This window comes from Nuphar pumila, chromosome 4, assembly GCF_984573655.1.
Source record: "Nuphar pumila chromosome 4, dmNupPumi1.hap1.1, whole genome shotgun sequence".
In the NCBI taxonomy this organism is placed as follows: domain Eukaryota; kingdom Viridiplantae; phylum Streptophyta; class Magnoliopsida; order Nymphaeales; family Nymphaeaceae; genus Nuphar; species Nuphar pumila.
The window spans coordinates 10,987,938-10,993,426 of NC_143252.1; positions in this window are offsets into that span (position 1 = coordinate 10,987,938).

The window sequence follows — 5,489 nt, forward strand, 5'->3', positions numbered from 1 at the left end:
CCCCACCATCACCACCACTATTAATGTTGATTTTTTTTCTCTTCTTTAATCTAGTTTAAATAATTTGTCATCCAAACATTCACTTAATTAAAAATAAAGATAAGAATTTCTTTATAAAATGTGCCATAATTTATGTATGTAAAAAATAAATAAAAGCATATCTAAATCTAAATTCCATTATTTGTTCTTTTTTCGACATTTATCAAGGGAAAATCCCAGATTACATGGTGAGGAATATGAGAGATTCACACTCTTCTCTATAGCCTAGTTTCAACCGGTTGAAAGTGTAAACTCATTTGGGGTTGAGTTAAAGTCAAGTGATGAATTTGTCATCTAATTTAGACCGATGAGTAGTTTTGTCAACGTGGGTGTATAGAGATTGGACAAAGTTGGCATTTAAAAAAGTGTTAATGTGAGTTTATTACGTAGATTATCCATGCATTCAAATGGGTAATCTTTGAAAGACATAGTAACGAATGAAAAATCCCAATTTTTTTTTATTCCATGATGGTTTCAGAAACTGGGCTGGGTTACCTAAGCTCCTGCCCGTCCAGACCAGCCTTGATAAGCTTGTATAACACACCAGGTGGTTCCTGCAGGTTTGGCCTTGTTGATTAATGCGTCACTTTGGTTCGAACCAGTCTACAGCCTAAGAGTAGGGTTGGAGATCAGGCAAGTTTGACCGCTCTGAGACCTGATATCCATTAGGGTATGCACAACATACCCGCCCCATCCTTGGCCCACTGAAAACCAGACCCGATCATTTTCAGGTTTGGTTTCGACATGGTTTTAATCAGGCCAGTACTGTTGGGTCGGGTTGGGTAATGCTGCTCTAAAGTGGGACCTATCCGACTCACCAAAATAACCACTACTTACATAGGCATACCACATACACTTGGCACCGTGGATGCGTTTGATTGTCTCAGATCTCAACTCCAAAGTGATCTGAGATACATGTATTAGAGATAGGGATGGCAATTTCTGACACGACCCGCCAACCCGCTTCTTAGGCGGGTTCGGGTTTGGCTTAAACGGGTTCCTGTCATAAACGGGTCGACCCACCTAACCTGTTTATTAAACAGGTCAGGTTCGTGTTAGGGGTATGCCAACCCGCCAACCCGGCTGACCCGTTTAATAAATGGGTTAGGCGGGCGGGTCAACCTGTTTACCCGAACCCGACCCGCCAACCCGTTTACCCGACCCCGACCCGCCCGCTAACATGAACCCGACCCGCCAACCCGACCCATTTATTAAACGGGTTAACCCTTTCATGTCAGTTACCCATTTAATAAATGGGCCGGGTTAGTGTTTGCCACAGCCGACCCGTTTAATAAACGGGTCGGGTTCGTGTTGAGGTATGCTGACCCGCCAACCCGACCCGACTGCCACCCCTAATTAGAGACTATCTCTAGGCCTACCCCTATGGGGGTCAGTGATCCGTGTATTTAGAAGAGTTTTGAGAATTTCAGTTCGGAGGACCTGAGATGAATGTTGTTACTATCGGTATGGACCCTGAATCATTTGGTCATCGATTTGTAGAGCGGAAGCAGCGCGCAGGCAGTGCGTCGAGAGACTGCACCGAGGAGCAGAAGTGAAGTGTGGACGGCAACTCTTCAAGGTCAGTTCACCGTGTAGGAGCGGCTGCCCTGCCCAATCAGTGCTCACACGGCCGATACCGATACTCAAGTCAACTGTTATGAATCGGCTAAAAAATATTTCATGTCGGCAGCCGGAGGGGGTGTCCCTTCTGGCGCCAAGAGGGGGTGTCCCTTCGGCAGCGGGGGCAGCCGACTCTCTCTCTCCTATGCAGCAGCCGGAGGGGCGGAGCACTCTCTCTCGGCGAAGGGGTGCCAGTGGCCGACGAAGGGGCGCGGCCAGCGGAGGCGAGGCCGCTTGGCCCCCTTCCTCTTCTTCTCTTCTTCTTCTTATTATTCCTCTTGTTCATTCTTTTTCTTTTTTTCTTTTTGCTTAATTAGGGCTTTTTTTCTAATTTCTTTGATGATCTTGGAAGAAGAATTTCATAAGACTGGTTCTTGTTGCAGGAATTTTGTGGATATTATTCATGCTCATTGTGTTATTATTTCAAGTCTGGTCATACCAATTGTCTGTGGCTTCATTTTCAGGTGGGCTTTTGGAATTATTCCATCTAAATTGTTTGTTAATCATTTCTTGGTCATGATTTTTTTACGAGGCATTCAGAATCAGAGTTTATCAGCAACCACAGAAGTGGAGTTTGTGGTTGGTTGTTTGATAACATGATTTCTGATAGAGGCATATGCCAAATACTTTGTGTTAGTTTTCAATGACTTGCATTGATAAATGTATTATTTTTGTGATTTTTATGAACTTATACAGGGATTTGTGGTTTTTATTAACTTATTTTTGTGTTAGTATTTTATATATATATATATATATATATATATATATATATATATATATATATATGCTTTCTGTATCATAAATATTCATCAATTGAAGGTGAAAGTTCACTCTTTTGCGTCTAAACTTGTGCCCATTCCTGTCAAAACATTGCTAGATCATGAACCTGCTCTGAGCCTGTAACTTTTTGCAATTTCTCTTGCAATTTGTAACATAGCATCTGAGTACATCATCGTCAAACAACGGACATTTGGAACGGGTTATCTAGAATGGCATTCATCCATGTGATCACCACGCTTATTGACTTTGTTCTTAGCTTTCTATTGAATGTGCTCAAGAGCCTTTAATGTAAGCATAGATGGGCATTGAACAAAATCGTGAGGTCCATCATTAGGGGTGTCAAGGGTCGGGTTTACCTGGACCCAACCCGTACCAAACCCTATAGGGCCCAGGTTTGGTGATAAATAAGAAGACTCGATTAAGATTGGATCCGGATTTGAAGGTCCAATTAATACATAGAGCGGGGTAAAGTTTGTGAAATTTTATATCAGACCCGAGCCCGACCCAAGATTCGATTAAGACCCACAATTTTTCAATGTAAAAATAATAAAAAAATATTATTTTACCGGGTCTGCTTCATGTAGTTCTTATCGGGTTCGAGTATGATTTCTCTTATGGTGGGTCCGATTAAACCCAAGTCCAGACTCGATACCATACCTGAAAGTCAGAACCAGGTCTTGTTTCACCTGGGTCTGAACCAAACCGGACCAGTTGACAGAACCACAAAAAAATCGCTGGGCAACAATTTTTCACACAGCAATTTTTCATGAAAAATGCAGAAAATCATTGCGTGCCATGAAAACTTTTTCTGCAAAAAAAAAAAAGTTAACTGTGTTTTGGTTGGGCCCATCACTAGATCTGCTTTGCATTAATCCAGTCATCATGATTGGACGTAGGGATGGCAGTGGACCGGGGCGGAGGCGGGGGACAAGGTCTCCACCCCGCCCCGTTTCAAAATCCAAACTTCCATCCCCGCCTCCATCCTGGCACGGGAATGGATTTTAACCTCCACCCCCGCCTCCATCCTGGCATGGGAATGGATTTTAACCTCCACCCCCGCCTCCATCCCCGGTCCAAACGGGGGTGAGGCGGGGCGGGGCTCCGTTTCCCCTTAGTCTATAGTCATCCCTTAAAGGATTGGGGACGGGGCAGGGATTGGGATGGGAATGGGGCAGGGCGGGAAAAAGCGTAAGTCCATCCCCGCACGGGAATAGATTTTAACCTCCATCCCCGTTCCAAACAGGGTGGAGCCCTGTTATCCCCCAGTCCACTGCCATCCTTAATTGGACATCAAGGGTACCTTTAACTTGATCTGCCCTTTTTTACTTGATCCACTTTCAGAAGCCGTGCAGTAAAAATGAAATAGAGCTACAATCAACGGCCGGCGACGGGACATCCTAACCATAGTGGTGGTTTTCCTCATCATAAAAAAAACAAAACTTTCAACATAGAACCCGTGCACAATCCATGAGCATCCTGAGTAGTAGAGAGGATCATAGTCCTTTGACTAGAAGAGCTCAGTAGGCACACGCTTGCGGGTGGCTCCCCCCACTTTGTTCACCTGCCCCTCCACTTTGTGGTGTGTGACACACCATAGCACTTAGCATTGTGGCCTCTCTCACCTACAAAAACATAAAAACTGGCTTCTGCAAATGAGATGCAAGGTGGTGGAAATATTGTAGGGTTCGGTGTACGCTTGTCCCCTTGACATGATATCATCATCGGGAAATATGTTGCAGAACATTCACCTCCGTTTTGGCACTCCCCAGATGACAGCAAATCAGGTCATATCAGTTATATTCAATCCTCACTGCACATCTAACTTGAAAACGATGCATTTCACTTGGGAACCCTAATAGTGGATGCATGGTCCAGTGTTCACACTTATTCGTCCTTTTAGCAAGGGGGGCAGGCGTAGCACCTGGTGGCTGCTTGGAAATTGGCAGATGGGATTGGAGTTAAATGCATTTGGAATGGAAAGTGACATTATATTTACACTAAAGCATAGCAGATGAGATGGAAGTTAATGCATTTGGGATGGAAAGTAACATTTTATTTACACTAAAGCATAGAATTGACAGCTATCACCTCTAGGAGGTGGTAGGATTTGGCAGCTGCTACAAATGCCACTTTTCATCCCAGTTACTAGTTTCCAAACACGGCCTTACATATAAAGTGTTATGCCCCCAAAAACCCGATCTGCATCGATAAGAGTGGGTTCTCGATCAAGTGAGATGTTTGAAGTGGATGTCCCAAAAACAGAGAGAGAGATTCATGGTGTGTTTGATATACATTGGATTTCAGATCAAAAAATCCAATGTGGCATGCGGGTGTGGTGTGGACCCCACGTCAAGATTTGACGTGTATCAAATGCAAGATCTGATATGAATCATACAAGTTTCATGGAATTTTACCTATTTTTAAAAAAAGAAAGCTGGTGCTTTGCATTAGTTAGAAGTTATAGAGAATACAATTTCATATGAAATTGCATAGTAAGCCAATACATGCAATTATTTTTTTTAGTAAATTGTTGATGTACACTACAAAATTTCATACTATTAACTACACTAATAAGATCATAGTTAAGGCTTAAAAAAGACAGTAAATAAGCTTTAACTACGACCAATAGTTGTAATACTTAATGACAGTAGTCATTGATAACCAAACAACTTCAAAACCAAGCCAAAACATTTTTTATCATAACAAGGTCTATATAATTATGAAGTCTACACATCCAACATCAATGCTAACCATTTATGTTTATCAAAACTAAAAATGTTCAAATTACATGTCTAAAATAGAAAATGCAAAAATAAAGACAAAGTACTCCCAAGTACTTAAAGATTCACTGGTAGCCAAGTCCACAAATCACGTCTTTCTTTTTGCAGCACTTCTTGATCCTATAGTTGTAATCAAGTGGAGGTGAGTCTAAAACTCAGTAAGATTTTATTAAATATAAGACACATGACCGTTACAACTATAATGAGCTCTAAACAATTAGTCTGAGTTTAGTTCTCTAACTAGCACACATATAGTTTACACATTTTATC